The 18648-nt window shown below is 41.2% G+C and overlaps 1 protein-coding gene across 7 annotated transcripts in view; it reads right to left on the bottom strand.

Annotated features, from left to right (window-relative positions):
* Positions 1–18648, bottom strand: part of gab1 (GRB2-associated binding protein 1) — a 218534-nt gene that overhangs the window by 183372 nt on the left and 16514 nt on the right. The window contains exon 1 of one of the 7 annotated variants that reach the window (XM_078210948.1): positions 1784–2092. The exons of 4 other annotated variants lie outside the window; for them this stretch is intronic. The gene's annotated coding sequence lies outside the window, so the exon portion shown is untranslated. Of the gene's footprint in view, positions 1–1125; positions 1225–1783; positions 2093–18648 lie in introns of those variants that run through there. 2 more of the 7 variants (XM_078210966.1, XM_078210957.1) reach the window with 2 other exon arrangements.

Raw genomic sequence — 18648 nt, 5'->3', positions numbered from 1 at the left:
TGCATACAACATCTATGCATAGGATACATGTATACAAACTGGACCAAGAGTTCAAACAAGCTGCAGTATTTATTAGCATACATTCCAAAACATATATACACAATTTACATGAACACATACATACCCACGCACATAATGTATGTATGAAATATATATTAATCAATCACACACCCCTCTCAGCTCACCAAGCTTCCGGAGGGCAACTTGAGGGTTCTATTCCTCTATAAATTGCTTCAGCTTTCACATTAGCAAAACCATATACATCAGAGATCCAACCAATTGCCTGTCATTCTTCGACTGAACAAACCTAAATCAAAAGGAACACTGAAGCTCCTTAGAACATTCTTCGACTGAACAAACCTAAATCAAAAGGAACACTGCAGTTCCTTAGAACATTTTCCTAGGCTCTATTAAAGACACTAATATTCCAGTATTGTTAGATTTGATGTCAACAAAAGTAGCGACAAAAAATAATCCACAACTCAACAGACGAGTCAACACAAGTTAAGGATTGGGGAAAAATTGAAATACTGCTTTCTTGAAACTATGGTATTTACAGCATTATGTTGTAGCCAGTGATTATGCTGTAGAAATAAAGAAAAAGTTTGCATTGCCACTTCAAGCACAATCTATAGACAATAGCAACAAGGTGGGGAGCAGAATATTCAATTTCTTTGATCCAATTGTACAGTTTGAAATTAGATGAATCTACAATTGTAGAGAGTGTGATCCAATATGATTTGAAGTCTCACTCTAGTTTGAATGAGCCCAGTGAAGCAAGGACATGCAAATGTGGCATGATTTTCAGCTTTAACTAGTCATTAATAGGATTATCTCATTAAGCCACTGGCACAAAGGATCAAGCTGGGAAGGAGGAACATGAAAAAATTTGCATAACTGTATATTTATCTTCTAATTGAAATTAAAGATAAAGTGGACAGCTTTTCTGAGCTCCAGAATTTCAGCATATTGTCATACTGTGCGTGATCAAATCACATCGTTCCCTCGTAAACAAGTCTCTGCTTCACAATGTCAAATATACTAAATTAACCTCTACAAGGCAAGGAGCATTTAACAATAAAGCACACCAAAAATTCGTAATTTGGAAGTCAAGTAGATTCATACCTCAAAATATTTTAGCTGAACGGTTCACAAAGCCAGAAGTAAAGATCATAGCTTTTGGTCCACTTTACTGCTGAGAAAACAATCACGTTCACCAACAACACCCACCGAATGTTGTACAGGATGTGGGTGGATGTTTTCTCCTGAGCAACATGACAACTATAGCCATTTGAAAAAAATTGTTAAAATCAAAATGCGTAGTTTAGAAAATAAAATAATCTTCCAAAAAATAGTCTCTTCTCCAAATTTCACAATTAACTCTGAATATGCCAGTGAATATTGAATGGCGAATATTGACATGCCGTTACAATCACAGTCAATTCCAACATTTTTAAGGAAATCCACTTTGCTTAGCAACTGCTCATGCTTTGCCGAAACTGCAATCCTACTTGCCAAACTGAACCTATTACTAACCACTTTAGTTAAAGCACTTAAATTCTTATTTGTCTCAAACCTATCCTTGGTCTACACAGTTGTGAAATCTCAACATTTCTGTGCAAGTAATCAAAAATAAAATGCCTGCAACTGGAGTAACATTAATCCAGGATAAGTCAATTTATGACAGCCAATGATTTACAACAGTTGAAACAAAATAAAAGCTTTACAAATACATCACAAAATCTGTTTTAGCTTTTCCAAAATTCTTGAAGTTGCAAAATACCTTTTAAACAAAAAAATAAAATCAGAATTCACTTCCAAGAAGAGCTGGTTTTAAATGTTGTCGTCCTTGGGCATGCAGGCAGCTAGAACATACTTCCACTGACAAGAGGCTCTGCTACTACAAATGAAGAAAACCTCAGCCTAATAAGCGTCAGGTAGTCTTACCACCATTACATCAGTGCCCCACTGGGACATACTATGGGGGTGGGGAAAACAAAACGCACATTGGCAAGGTCTTGCTGCATCAGCAAGAGAATGAGCTGCAAGCAGTCACTGCACATACTAACCCCCAAATTACAGTCACTGCACTGGTCAGCTCTGAAGCCACCTATCAGCTGAAAAGAAAACACTGGACTCAGTCCAAACTGGCAACTAATAGCATAAACGAAGTCACAGAGAGTCCACCAGGGACCCGCAGAAAATAGTGCTGGATGCTCAGTGAATTTCATTGGCTGACAACACATACTGTGGCTATCTTTCAGTAACTTGAGAAATTACACATTGCTGTTATGACATCTCACAGCATAACTGCAGCACAAACAGGACACGGGTATAAGCATCATTTAACCTTTCGTTCTCGTCAAATGCACTACCATGCTCAAATCATTAAGACAATATTTAACTGATATATAATTTTCTCTTTCAATGTACATACAGTAAAAATAGTTCCTTTGAACAGCTTATAGACAAGTTGAATAAACATTCAAGCGTCAAGGCCAAAACAAAACCAAGGATTATGTACTGACATCAATATTTTAACCATCATTAACACAATTAAACATTATTAAAATGACTAAATTAATTGGTCCCTAATCATGTCTCTACCCTTTCTTGCAGGAATGATAATGATAATTGCACAATTAATTAACTCAATTAAAGTGAAAATTGAATGTACTTAACAGAAACATCTCATTAGAAAAATATTACAAGTGTACCTTGCAGCAATTAAAATACTAACTTAAAGTGTGATGATCCGGAGTTCAAGTTAACATGAAATAATACAAGTAAAATATTATTGCGGCTGGAATAAATTTTTGAATAGTAAAGGAATTAAGGGTTATGGTGAGCAGGCGGGTAAGTAGAGCCGAGTCCACGAAAAGATCAGCCATGATCTTATTGAATGGCAGAGCAGGCTCAAGGGGCCAGATGGCCTACTCCTGCCCCTAGTTCTTACGTAAGCAAACAAAAAATAGAAAATATTTGAATCTCACAGAGGGTCAACTGCCCATTGCCATCCTTGCCTCAGTTTAGCTACTGCCGAAACCCTCAAGTATGCCTTTGTCACCTGTAAACTTGACTCTGACAATGTTCTCCTCGCTGGCCTTCCATCTTCCAGACTCCATAAACTTGAGCTCATTCAAAACTGTGCTGCACATATCCTAATACTCTATTTTTGAGGATATAAGTTTAAGTTTTTTTTATTCGTGTCATAAGTAGGCTTACACTAACACTGCAATGAAGTTACTGTGAAAATCCCCAAGTTGCCACACTCCGGCGCCTTTCGGGTACGCTGAGGGAGGATTTAGCACAGCCAATGCACCTAACCAGCAGGTCTTTCGGACTGCGGGAGGAAACCGGAGCACCCGGAGCAAACCCATGCAGACACACTGAGAATGTGCAGACTCCGGACAGACACTAATCCAAGCCGGGAATCGAACCTGGGTCCCTGGCGCTGTGAGGCAGCAGTGCTAACCACTATGCCACTGTCTAACTAGTAGAATAGACGAATAGATGTGATACATTTGAAACTTTCAGCAGGCTTTGATAAGGTCCTTCAGAAGAGGTTAGTTGGCAAAATTTAAGTACCTGGGACTAGGAATAATGCATTGGCTTGGATTGAGAATTGGTTGACAGACAGGAAACAGAGTCTGGAAATAAACAGTCATTTTCCAAGTGGAGGCAGTAAATAGTGGGGTACTATAGGGGTCATTGCTTGGACCCCAGCTGTTCATGATATATATATCTGGATGAGGAAACTAAATGTGACATTTCTAAGTTTGGTGATGACACAAAATTCTGAGTTGTGTGGAGGATGCAAGGAGGTTTCAAGGTGATTTAGACAAGTTGAGAGTGGGTGAACACATGGCAATGCAGTGCAACTTGGCTAGATGTGAAGTTATACACTTCGGTGAGAAAACCAAAAGGAAGAGTATTATTTAAATGGTGATATATCGGGAAGTGTGGATACACAAAGAGATCTGGGTGCCCTTGTACACCAGTCAATGAAAGAGGAGAGGCAGGTGCAGCAACTGATTAGGAAGGCAAAATGGTATGTTGCCGTTCATCACAAGAGGTTTTGAGTTCAGAAGTAGGGATGTCTTACTGCAGTTATACAGGACCTAGGTGGGACAACACCTGGAGTACTGTGTGTAGTTTTGGTCTCCCTACCCAAGAAAGTATACACTTGCCATAGAGGGAGTGCTGAGGAAGTTCACTAGGTTGATACTGAAGTTTGGGAGGACTGTCCTGTGAGGAGAGATTGGTTTGACTGAGGCTGTATTCACTAGAGTTTAGCAGACTGAGAGGAGATCTGATCGAAAAGTATAAAATTCTAACAGGGCTACACAGACTAGATGCAGGGAGAATGTTTTCCCTGGTTGGGGAAACTAGAACCAGGGGTCACAATCTCTGGATAGGCGAGGGTATAACATGTAGGACTGAGATAAGGAAACATTTCTTCACTCAAAAAGGGTAGTGACAAATGGAATTCTCTACCACAGAAGGCTGTGGAAGTCGTCACTGAATGTGTTTAAGGGAGAAATAGATAATCTTTTAGATTCTAATGACATCAAGGAGTATGGGGAGAAAGCAGGAATATGATATTGAGATAGAGGTTCAGCCATGATGACATTGAATGGCAGAACAGGCTCAAAGGACCAAATGGCCTACTCCTATCCCTAGTTTCTGGTTCATCCATTTCCTCTGTGCTCACTGACCAACACTGGCTTCCATTTGACAATGTTCCAATTTTAAAGTTCTCATCCTGGTTTCCAAACCTCTCCATGGCCTCTTCCATCCCATTTCTGTAACCCCTGTGAATCCGACAACCTCTCGAGATCTCTATACCCCAATAGTTCTGTCATATCACCTATCACCAATTGTAAACTCCATCTTTAATTGTTGCATCTTCAACTGCCTTGATCCAAAGCTCTGGAATTCCCTGTCCGAAACCTCTCTACCTCTACCTTTAAGGCGCTCCTATAACATAAGTTTGCCCAAGCTTTTGTCTCCTGTTCTACAATCACTTTGTGGCTCATCGTAAAAGTTTGCTCACGAATTATTCTATGAAGGGTCCTGGGATATTTTGCTTCACTGAAGGTGTTAGACAAATGCAAGTTGTGTTTGAAAGTACCAACCAATTAACATTTGTGAAGCAGACCCTTGAGGATAGAAAGATGCGAGACAGGCGAGCTTAGTACTACAATTATTACATCATTTCACTTTGATCTTTTAAATTATTCTACTGATGATATCTCATCTCCCTTTTTTCTGATTGAGTTACTGTGCCTATCTGGCTCTCATATTTCAGGTCTGAAAAATAGTTCACATCCAAAACATAAGCTCCAGAGATGAACATTGATCTGCTCTAAGTTTCCAGCATTTCTGTTTAAATATCCACTATCCTTTAAAGGATCAATAATCTGATTAGCTGGATTTCAAAGACAATTGGGGTTTCTCTCTAGAAAGGCTAACTGCACTAGCTTTACTTAGAAGTACAATTAAGTTACAACATCGAAACAAGTCATTCATCCCACCCACAGTGCCACCACTTACTTTCCATGGTAACCAATAGTTTTAATCATTTTTAGCCATCCTGTTCCTGTATCATTCAACTTGTTCTTTTGTCACCCAATCAAAACCTGAATGCTAATGTTATTTCTGCCTCAACCATTTATCCTGGAAGCGAATTCCAGTGTCAACCCATGAAAATGTTTCTCCTGCCCTCTATTCTCATAGAGTCATAGAGTTAAACAGCATAAAAAAGGCCCTTTGGCCCATCATGCCTGCGCCCGTCAAAGATAAACCACCCAACTATTCTAATCCCATTTTCCAGCACTTGGCACATAGCCGTGTATGCCTTTGCATCGCAAGTGCACATCTAAATACTTCTAAATGTTATGAGGGTCTCTGCCTTCACCACCCTTTCAGGCAGTAAGTTCTCCTTGGGTGTAAAAGACCCTCCCACCCAGACCCTTCCCGCTACCCTATCCCCCTAACCCCATGCATTCACCATGGCTAATCCACATAATTTACCCATTTTTGGACTGTGGGAGGAAACTGGAGCACCCCGAGGAAACTCACCCAGACACAGGGAAAATGTGCAAATTCCACACAGACAGCCACCCAAGGCCGAAATTGAACCCAGGACCCTGGCACTATGAGGCAGCAGTGATAACCACTGTGCCACCGTGGTCAGACATGACCTCCCCCAAACAAAACCATGCTGACTGTTCTTGATTAATCCCTGCCTCTCCAAATGTAGATTAATTGCTTCTCATAGCCTCCCCACCACTGAGGTTAGACTGACTGGCCTGTGGTTTCCTGATTTATCCCTTCTTGAATAATGGTCCCATATTGGCTGTACTCCAGTCCTCTCACACCTCTTCTGTGGCTTGTGAAAATTGTTGCCAGCGCTTCCACTATTTCCTCCCTTGCCTCACTCAACAGCCCGAGATACATTTCATCTGGCCCTGAAGATTTATCTACTTTTAAGCCTGCCAGACCACTCAAAACCTCCTGTGTCTAGGTTAATTTCTTACAGTCCTTTTCCCGGATTTCTATACCCACATTGTCTCTCTCACTAGTGAACACTGACACAAAGTATCCACTTAAAGCCCAGCTACGTCCTCCAGCTCCACACACAAATTACCACTGTAGTCCTTAATGGGCCCTATTCCCTAGTTATTCTTTTACCCTTACTGTACTTGCAAAACAACTTGAGATTTTCCTTTATTCTACTTGTAGTTTCCTTTCACGTTCCCCTTTTTGCTCTCCTAATTTCCTTTTTAAGTTCCCCCTTGCACATTCCATACTCCTCTAGGGCTGCTGTTGTTTTGAGCCCTCAATGTCTGCCATAGACCTCCCTTTTTCTCTTTATCCAATGCCGTATATCCCTCGATATCCATGTTTCACTGGATTTGTTGATCCCACCCTTCTTCTTTCGTGGAACGTGTTGACCCTGTACTCTCCCCATTTTCTTCTTGAATGCATCCTACTGTACTGTCACAGATTTACCTAAAAATGTCTGCTCCCAGTCCACTCTGGCCAAATCAGATCTGATCTTATTAAAATCAGCCTTCCCCCAGTTTAGAACTTTGATTTCTGGCCCATCCTTGGTCTTTTCCATTAAAATTTTGAATCTAACAGCTGTGATTGCTGTCTGCAAAATGCTCCCCTGCTGATATTTCAACCACTTGCCCGGCTTTGTTACCTAAATTTAAGTCCAGCACAGCCCCCATTCTTGTAGGACCTTCTACGTACTGACTTGAAAGTTCTCCTGCATGCAGTTTAAGTGTTCCACTCCCTCTAAACCTTTCACTGTGACTACACCACTTAACGTTGAGGAAGTTCAAATCCCCACTATCACTACCCTATTACTTTTACTCTTCTCTGAAATTTGCCTACATATCTGCTCTTCTATTTCTCTTGGACTGTTAGGGAGCCTTTAGAACACAGATGTAACTGCTCCTTTTTAGTTTTACATTCTACCCATGCAGCTTTATTAAAAGAGCCTTCGAAGATGTCATACCTCCTTACTGCTGTAATTGATCAGAGTTGTGACACACTCTCTTTTCTTTTCAAACCTCCATTCTGTGTCGCCTGAAGATCCTATAACCCCGAATACTGAGCTCCCAATCCAGCTCCTCTCAGAGACAGCAATGACGTCTTATCCCCATGTTTTAAATTGTGCCCTATATTCATTTGCCTCATTTGTCAGACTCCTTGCATTAAAATGAATACCATCCAATCTTGCCAAACTCCCTTGTGCCTTATTCTAAGCCTCTTGCACGTAATCTCATATATATGATCCCTTGTTCTTGATCCCCCACCAACTTGGGACAGGCTGTTTCCGCCGACCCGGACCCATCCTTCCACTGCTGGAAAAAACAGTTTGCTATCCTCCAACTGTCATGCCCCTTAAATATCTCTGGTGATCTCCCATGTTGTGCATTATTGAAAGCTCTCCTAAAGTCCACGAATATTAAATCCACTGAATTTTCCTCACCTGCCGGGCCTACGTCTTTTTTTACGAAACTACAAAGCTTGTCAAGCACGATAACTGTTTTTGGGGCATGAAATTTGGAGAATAGCAAACTTGATTTTACAAACTTGTTCGAAGAGATAAAATGGAGTAGGAGTTAAGGGCAGTTTTTCCAGTGTGGTCCTTACTGTATAAGGATGCCCATCAAGGTTCAGGTCGAGGACCTCTTCTGGATAACAGAATTTGAGGCAATTTCTCGAGATATAAAATACAAGAGCTACGGTAATGGTGAGCTTACATAAAGATTTAATAGGATCCGATTTAGAATGCTGTGTGAAGTACTGGGCTCCGAACTATAGGAAGGATATTGACCCCCTCATAAAGAATATGTCAGATAACCAGCAGGATGCTGTCAGGTATGAGGAAATAGGAATATGAGGAACGATGGCTCATGGACCTCCTTCTGTGCTGTATCATTCAATGATCATCCCTTCTGAAATCTGTGCTGGCTATTTGCAACTATTTTCCCTCTATCTAAAGGTGCAAAAATGTTCCCTACTTTGCATGTTGAGATGAGCAGTATGTCATTAGCAGGACTAGCTCAGCCTACTTCCATTTTTAAAAATGTTTACTGTGCTGGGCTGCTTCCAAACCTCCAGCACACATCCAAACTTAATGGGTCCCTGAAATATAATTTTCTGGAGCTTCTGCAATTTCCTCTCTCAACTTCTTCTGGATCCAAGATGTATCCTGTCAGGCCTTGGCACTTTATATTTCCTCAGCTTAACCAACTAAGTTAATTTTTTCCTTTCATTCTTTAGAACATGCTGTTTATGGGATCTTGCTGTATGCACATTGGCCACAAAGCAACACTGACTGCACTTGAAAATACTTTATTAGCCATTTCAGAGATATGGTTTGGGAGACAGAATGAAAAAGGAAGAGCATTGGGGCATGTGACTCTGATACTAAAATACGAAACTAGTATAACTGTGATAAAGGATCATGGCTCAAAATTAGGAAGTAGAATCTATATGGCTAGAGGCAAGGAATAACGAGGTCCAAAATACCAGTGTGTGTAGTTTGTAGACACACTAACACTAACTATATCATTGGACAGGTTATTCCTCAAAAAATAGGAACCCGTCACAAAGATCATGCAATAATCTTGTATGTGAAATCCTCCCTCCGAGCCAAAAGCTCTGGTTTCAAGTCCCACTTTGGAACTTGATGGGCATAGAAAGTGCATTCAGAAAATGGCCAAACAGTTTGATTATCAACCTGAAAGTCCTTCCAATATGCCTATGGCAGGCAGAGAGAGCAGGAGGGTCTCTTGATCAGACAGAACCCGCAGAAGGCAATGACAAATCACTGCAATACCTTGCCAAGCATAACCGTAGAACAATGCATGGAAGTCTATGGCCAAGCATCCTCTTAGGGCATAGTACTTGAAGTCAGAGAGAGAATGTTCATTTGGATTGGACAAAGCAAATTGCAAAGGTTATCTGGAGGATGAGTTCACAATTTCCTCGAACAGTACCTAATGGAACCAACCAGAAATAAGCTAATTTTAGTTCTCGTGTTGTGTAATCCAACAGGATTATTTAGTAATCTGATAGTAAAGGATCCTATGGATCATAATACAATGCATTTCACATTAACTTTGAGAGTGATAGGCTCAAGTCCAAAACAGGAGTTTTGAACTTAAATAAAGCTAATTACATGAGTATGAGAGGCAAATTGGCTATGGTTGATTGGGAAAATTGATTAAAAGGAATGGAGATAGATAATTAATGGCAAACATTTGAAGAAATAATTCAAAATCCTCACTGAAAATTCATTCTGTTGTGATACAAAACTCCATGAGAAAAGTGATATATTGGTGGCTGGCGAAGGAAGCTAAGGGTAGAATTGGATGTACTTACCCTGACGGTCGCCAAAGGGACCCTGCATGTTGATGTCAGTGGGGGAGGCCCCTCAACGCGCTGCTACTGAGAAAATCAAGGTGCTCAAATAATTCACTGGCTGCAACAAGTGGCATGCATTGGCAGCGACTTACAGCATCTGCCATGGTATCTCCAGGACCCACAAGAGATTTCTCCCCCATCCTGGGGCCCTGCATGAAGGTTTGATGCTCCCTTACCCACCACCTTGACGTGGGCCCAGGTAGCATTGTGCATGTGGAACTCATTTAGGAATCAGACTAGTTTGCACCATCATAATGACGCATAGCGATTGTCATCATCCTCCTGCCTGCCACAGAAACTTGCTAACACAGCGTACCCAGGCCCAACACTCTGGTGTTACAATGTTGCAGGAGATTGTAGGACTCCAAGTTTGGGGTGTGGGGGGGGCAGAAAAGAAAATGGAACCCATGTACGGCAACACATGCCCCTAGTGACCAAAGCGCATGGTGATCAGGGCCTCCTTTACTACCCTTGCATGCATGATCCTTGCTGCCAACTGTGCCTAGGTAGTGTTGGTCATCGTTGTCCTCCTCCTCTTCCTGCTGGGCAGCCTTCTTCCCAGTGACGCCTGGCTGGTCGGCCTCTACGTCCTCCTCCTCCAAAAGGTGTCCTCGCTGCTGCACCATGTTGTGTAGGGCACAGCACACCACCACAGTGTGCATCAGTCTCAGGCCTCCACACAGGTGTCATCAGCCAAGTCCAAAGCGGGTATCCCATGTCTCCCATGAGCCATCCCTGCACCCTGGGTTCCTCCTCAAAGACCTCCGGGACATCAGAACTCCTCAAGATGAAGCTGTCATGCACACTGCCAGTGTGTCTGGTGCAGGCATGCATGATATTCAGCTGATGGTCGCACAGCAATTGCACATTTATTGACTGGAAACCCTTTCTGTTCATGAATCTTCCTGGATTCTTCACCAGGGCCTTGATGGCGACTTGGGTGCAGTATATAGCCCCCCACACATTTGGCATCCCCACGATGGCCACGCATCCTGCAGCCCAGACTTCCTGCTGGGCCTGGTCCAGGTCAAATTTAATATACTGACCAGCCCGGACATACAGGGCATCATGACCACCTTGACACACGTGGACGGATGGTTGGGAAATGACACACGTCTCCATTGGCGGTCTGTAGCATAAAAGTTTAAGGCAGCCATCACTTTCACAGCCACCAGGAGTGGATGACCCCCCCACACCCACCCCCCATCCTGCAAATATGGCACAGGCGTCGCACTGTCGCCTTTTGGAGCCGGAGCCATCAGCGGCACGTGATGTCCGACAGTTGCTCGAAGGACATTCGCGTGTGAAACTGCCAGGGTCTCCGCTCCTTCCTTTTCCTGCCCACCCCCCACCATGGCCACCACAAAACAAACCCCCGAGTAGCATGGAGCAGTTTGAACGCCGAGACTCACCTCCTCGTTCACTCTCACTGATCAAGTGCCTTAACCCGACTTTTATAGAGAAGGTGTTTTCCTGCCCGATCTGGCTGCAGTGAACGAGGTTCGGTTAAGGCTGGTGAGCTGGGACAATTGGAAGTGAAGCTCGCTAATTACATTGTGATGAATGCAAAAAAATGCAAATTGATGTTTTACCCGTTTTGGGTGGGCTCCCAATGGTGCCGATTTTTTTTGGTAAAATGGAAATGGGCACAAAAATGGCGCCATTCCCACTAGTCGCATCATGCCGATTTTACGACATTTTCCTGCCTCAAAACGGGCGCAATGAGGTCGTAAAATTCCACCCAATGTCACAAAGAACTCTGAGTTTTTCTTATTATGTTGGATGAACAACTGGCCTGCAATGACATAACACAAAATAAATAAAAAGTTGTGTTGGTGGCCAATTAACTAATTAAGTCAAGACCTTTTTTGCTTGAAGCACCAATGACAATGCTTTGACTACAGAAAACCTGTCAGAGATTCATACCAGAAACTAGCGAGCCTACGAAGTAAAAGTAAGCAATGAAAAAGTTCTCAGCTGTGTAGCACAATAAAATACTCACAACTGCAGGAATATAACAGTGTTGTACATATTGGTGGGTTATTATACACATCGATTATGGCCACGAGCACCAATCCCACCCACCCCAATTCAAAACGTGAAACAGTTCAAATATGACAAAAATATATGCGATCTATCTCATGTTAGTCTCATGGTCCCTTTGAAAAAGTTATACCTTATTCAGTGAGGTGTACCTGGGCTTTTAGAGGTGTGCTCACTTCATATTTACTGCTAAACACATTCACTGGCCCGGAGAAGTTAGTTCTATATTTGGCGGATCTCGAAGTTTCTCATAATGATACAAAACTTCCACAGTTTACATATTTTTCAAGCTTCGCTATCGTTATTTTTGTTTCTATCATAGTCCAACTATAATCATTTAATTTTTCAAATAGCAAATTTAAAAGTGAAGGATATTAATTGCTTTTAAACTCCTCATTTATGTGAATATTTTAACGTTTGTCTGCTTACTGACATCGCTGCTGCTGTATACCAAGAGATGCTCTTGACTTGGTGTCAGATTTCAACCACCACTGGGAATGGGGAAAAGCGTACCACAGGGATCATTGTGAACAACTTTCGTCGAGCACCGTTGCTTTACCACTGACCAGAAAACAACACGGCATTGTGTTGAATTTTGGATGGTAGTTTCCACTGGATTAACAAACTAAAACTGCCCCAATGAAAATAGCCAAAATGAAAAATAAAACCGAACAGCACAAGAAATCATCCAAGGTGAGAAGGATTCAGGCTGAAGCTTCAAAGTCAGATATTTGTAACTTTGTAGAACATTACTTTGGAAAACTGTAGCCAGTTCTCTCTCTCTCTCTCACACACAGACATCCATCTACACACGCACATAACATAGCTGAACCCATTGCTTCATCAGGGTAAACCCAATAATGATAAGTTCAAAAATTTGATTGCAGACCAAATGTTCATCCGACATAATAAAAAGATCTCCAACTTCTTTATAACATTGTTTTTAAGTTCAAGGTTCTATTATTGTGTAACCACTTGCACAAACGTCACAACGGTAGAAGTAAATCGAGTTTCCAAAACAAAAAGCGGAACCAAAACAACAGAACAAACCAAAACAAATTTTAATGCTTCACACATTTCAGGTCATGTTTCTGGTGCAAGGTTCTAACATGGCTATATTCTTCACCGTTTGACGTCAAACAGATAATATAAAACCAATGTAAGAAGGTACTTGGAATCATAATCTGCATAATTTAGCTGAATGCAATATGCTGAAATGGATATGCCAGATCAAGCATTTTTAGAAATTGTTCATCCTCTTGTTCCTACATTTCCTTCTGTCCCATCCAACTCCTTCTCCCCCACAAAATTAGGGAGCACTGAGACAGGATAGATTCAGAAAGAATGTTCCTGATGGTGGGTGAGTCCAGAACTAGGGATCATAGTTTGAGGACCAGGGGCAAACCTTTGAGAACTGAGGTGAAGAGAAATTTCTTCACCCAGAGAGTGGTGAATGTATGGAATTCACTACCACAGAAAGTGGTTGAGTCCAAAACGTTGTGTGATTTCAAGAAGAAATTAGATACAGCTCTTGGGGATAAAGGGATCAAGGGATATGGTTGGGGGGGATCTGGATATTGAATTTGATGATCAGCCATGATCAAAATGAATGGCGAAGCAGGTTCAAAGGACTGAATGGCCTACTCCTGCTTCTAGTTTCTATGCTTCTATGAGAACATTCATTTGCAGCACAGAGTAGGCACCACAACTATTCCTCGACAAGATATATTTTCTTTAGAGTACAGAAAAGCAGAACTGAAGAACCAAACTGCACATTTGAAGAGGTGCTCAATAAGGGAACACCTATTTTAACAACATACAGGTGCAACGAGTGAGAGAGAATTGATTACCTGTATCACAACAATGTGGAAGAAGTAATCGAGGCCATAACACAAAATAAATAAAAAGCTGTGTTATTGTCCAATTAACTAATTAAGTCAAGACCTTTATGCCTGAAGCACTATTAACAATGCTTTGACTACAGAAATTTGGTCACATACCACAAACTAGCGGACCCATGAAGTTAAAATAAACAATAAGAAAGATCTCGGCTTTGTAGCAAAATAAAATACCCACAACTGCAAGAATATAACACTATTGTGCATATCAGTGGGTTATTACAAACATGAATTATGGTCACTACCACCAACACCCACCATTCAAAATATGAAATAATTCGAAATGTGACAAAAATCACATTCCATTAAAAACAAAAATGCTGAACGAGATCCATCCTTAGCTTACTAAGGAGGCCAAGGTGAGCATTAGATTCTTTTTAAAAAAGGCTTGTAATGTTGCAAAGAATAGTAGTAAATCTGAAGATTAGATGTGTTTTGTAAACCAGCAAAGGGCTATCAAAAAGTTGATAAAAAGGAAAAAAAAAGAGTAAACTAGCCAAGAGTATGAAAACAGATTACAAGAGCTTTCACAAGTATATTCAAAGAAAAGGAGTGGCCAATATAAACTTTGGTCCCTTAGGAGCAGAGACAAGAGAAATTATCACGAGGAATGAAGAAATGGCAAAAGCAGACATTAAACAAATATTTTATGTCTGTCTCCACAGGAGAAGACAAAAGTTACATACCAGATATAGAGGATAACCTAATGGCTAACCTAAGAGTGAGGAGATTAACAAAGCAGAGAAAAAGTACTGGAGAAGCTGAACGGATGAAAATCCGTCAAACGGAGGATGATGACCTAGACCCTAGGATTCTAAATGTGAAAGCTGCAGAGATCCTGGATGCGCTGGCTATGATTTTCCAAAATTCCCTAGATTGTGTGATGCTGATTGGAAGTTTGCAAATGTAACATTTTTATTCAAGAAAGGAAGGAGAGAGAAAACAGGGGATTAAAGTCCAGTTAGCCTGACATCAATCTTAGGGGAAGTACTGGAATCTATTCTAGTATATTCACTACTGTAATCTATTATTAAAGAAGTCTTAGTAAAGCACAGTAAGACTGGAATGAGCCAACATGGTTCTACAAAAAGGAAATCATGCTCGTCAAATTTAGTAGAGAATTTTGAGGAATACAACTAGTAAAGTGCATAATGGGGAGCCCCCAGTAGATGCAGTATACCTGGATTTCCAAAGATATCTGATCAGGTGCCACACAAAAAGTTAATACACAAGTTAAGGACTCAGGATATATTAACATGGATTGAAGATTGGTTAATAGACGGAAGTAGAGAGCAGGGATAAATGGGACATTTTCAATTTGGCAGGCTATGACTAGTGGAGTGCCACAAGGATCAGTGCTGGAGCCTCAGTTACTTACAATCCATATTGGACTTAGACAAAGAGACAGAGAGTAATGTATGTAGGTTTGCTGACGTGTCAAACACTCAGTGTTTGCTGAGTGTAAGCTGTGAGGAAGATACACGAAGCTGTAAAGACTTTATAGACAGGTTGAGTGAGTGGCAAAAAGATAACATATGGAAGTGTGGGGAAGTATGAGGTTGTTCACAATAGTCATGAGAATAGAAAAGCAGAATATTTTTTAAGAGGCAAGAAACTTGATGGTCAGAGATTTGAGTATACTCATACAAGGAACACAGAGCGATAACATGCAGGTGCAACAAGCAACGAGGAAAGCAAACGGCACATTGGTCTTTGTTGCAAGGGGATTGGAGTACAGGAATAAAGATGTCTTGCTACAATTATATAGGGCTTTGATAAGACCACACCTGGAGGACTGTATACAATTTTGATTTCTGTAGTTAAGTAAGGATATGCATGAATTGGAGGTGGTAGAGTGAAAGTTCACTAGACTGGTTCCAGGAATGATAAGGTTGTCCTATAATGAGAGGCTGAGTAAATGGGGCTAATATTCTCTGGAATTAAGCAGAATGTGAGGTGATCTCAATGAAACATATAAGATTATGAAGGGGCTTGAGAGAATAGGCACAGTGCGGCTGTTTCTGCTGGCTTGGGTGTCGAAAACATGGGTCACAGTCTCAGGGTAAGGCAACAATCATTAAGGCCTGAGATGAGCAGAAATTTCTTCACTCATAAGGATTGTGAATCTTTGGAATTCTCTACTTATTCCAGAGGGTTGTGGATGTGAATATATTTTGGTATCTCAGGAATCAAGGGATATGGAGGTGGAAAAGTGAGGTTGAAGCTCAAGATCATCCACGATCATATTGAATTGTGGAGCAAGCTTGACAGGCTATATGGTTTTATCTTGTTCCAATTGTTTATGTTCCTAAGTTTCATGATTTTCTGTGATTTATCCTATTATACTTAGGAATTTACTGCTTTGTTGGAATTAAAATTGTCATCACAGTGATTAGCATTGTTGCCTCACAGCGCTGGGATCCAGGTTCAATTCGGGCCTTGAGTGATTGTGTGGAGTTTGCACATTCAGTGCCTGCTTAGGTTCCCTCTGGTTGCTCCGGTTTCCTCCGACAGTTGAAAGATGTGTGGGTTAGGTGGATTAGTCATGGTAAATGCGCAGAGTTATGGGGAGAGCCGTGCAGACTCGATGGGCCGAATGGCCTCTTTCTGCACTGTAAGGATTCTATGGTACTAACCTCCTTTGCATTAGAAAAATGCAGGGAGCTCAACAAGAGAATGAGATAACAGAATAAATTCAGAGAACAACACATCCTTTTTTTCGATGCACTGAATACTAGAATTTTTTTCTATTTCAGGCATCCAGCGTCAGCATCAAGCATTTTGGATCAGGTACAGCACAACAATATGCAGAGAGTAAAGCTCCTGTTACTCAGGCTCAACCTCAGAAAAGCATCATTATCTTACCTGTGTGACATTACATTTCCATTTCCCATAGCAGTCATCCTCTGGCAACTCCAAATTTCAAACCTTTTGTCAAATTAGGAAAAGTGTTGTACTCCAGATGGAACCAGGAAATTGGGGTTGACCATCATCCTCAGTTAGGGCTGAATTTGAACTCAGAAAGGTAGAGTCAGTATTTAAGCTGATGTGCCATCTAATATATCTATGTATTCTTGATTTTGCAATGGGGAATTGAGCTACATTGACCAGAAAGATTCTAATTTCAATCTCTAACCTGTCTGCTAACTGACATCAGGCAAGGTAGCCTTTGGGGTGCTACACTCAGCCTCAGTACTCTGACACTGAAGCTGAAAAATGAAGGAGTGGGGGAAGAGTGGATAATCGTAGTCATCTTTCCTGATTCCTAATCAATAGCCCTTGATGAAAACTGCAACAGCGGATAAAATCAGATTTTTACATGTTGCCCTCTGATCCGCACTGCCTAGACTCCTGCTTGAAGAATGGTTACTTGGATACCTGGCACCCGTGGAAGTGCACCAGGCATACTTGATGAGGTGCCAACCTGGTGAAGCTACATTTATGTCAAACAACAGAGATAGGGTGCTATAGACAGAGCTAAGCAAACTCATAACCAGGAAATCAGTTCAAAGCTTTGCAGTTCTGCAACATCTTGTTTTGAATGGTGGTAGGCAATTAAAGAACTAATCAGAAGAATATGCTCATCCACAAAGGTGGCAGTGCACAGCATGACTTGCATCCTGGGCACTGCCACCCCAAGACCATTATGGATGCCAGCCTTCAGGCAATTAGATTCACTCCATGTGTTATCTGAAAAAGATTCTGTCTTTGATCCTTAAACGTCATCATTCCTCTCCAAAGCTATAATCGTTTATTTAACCAATACAGGTTATCTTTTCCTTTTTCCCTTCCCCATCATTCCCCAATGTGGCTAGAACAATCACATTCCCAATCATCGGCTCCTTTGAGTCCAATTTCTGCTATTTTCACTATAACTGGTGCCTGAAACTCTCAAACTCCATGTAACATGTTGCACATATTTACATACATGCACTTCAAACCATCATAGTCTACTTTTTATTTTCCCTGTCTGGCCTCCCGTTATTTCTGAACCATTGTTTATTTTAGTGTTGTTTGTTTCTCCTCTCTGATGTTTCACCCTGGTGCCTATTCCCTTTATGTTTTTTTTTTGCTTCTCTCAGTCTCTATCATCACACTTCCTTCCGCTCCCCATTCCTGTCCTTCCTTTCAGGTAGGTGGTGATGGGTGTTATGGCAAAGGAGACCCAGCGACTGCAGTCCGTATTTGGGGTAATGGTAGAAGGAAAAATGTAACTTTTATGGCTCCTTTACCATCCCTTCCAATCAGTTGAGCTTCCCCCAGTTTCCTTACAGCCCGGGCATCCACTACATTCAGATTATCCATCCCACGTGGCAAAACCCCCTCATTCCAATAATTTCCCCAACCCCTTGGAACTACCTATTCATGTTCTTGTTCCACCTTGCCCATTTGCTCCCTAGAAGTCAGAAGCCTCCTCATTCCCTTCCATGCTTTATTTCTATTTTTACGAGACCTTGTTTGCTTTCAAAATTAATCTTCAACAAAATCAATTTAGAACAATGAAAGAATCTCTTTTTGTGCCGATCATCCCACATCTCAGAAATGTTAGAGATTATTGCACTGGGCTTTTCAGTTAACAAAATGGACATGGAAATAATTAGTTGGTTTCAAGATTCACTTTTTTTTGTAAATTAAATGTTAAATGAATCTCTCTGACTCCACTGTCTCTGTCTCTGGTGCAGATTTATTGATTTATTGACTTTTAAAACATGAAACAAAAGCCACAACAGGTCTCTCCATTGCACACAGCCTCTTA

Source organism: Mustelus asterias, chromosome 1 (genome assembly GCF_964213995.1).
Source record: "Mustelus asterias chromosome 1, sMusAst1.hap1.1, whole genome shotgun sequence".
Taxonomy (NCBI): domain Eukaryota; kingdom Metazoa; phylum Chordata; class Chondrichthyes; order Carcharhiniformes; family Triakidae; genus Mustelus; species Mustelus asterias.
Note: the sequence above shows the minus strand (reverse complement) of the source record. Positions and strands in the feature narration are given on the sequence as shown.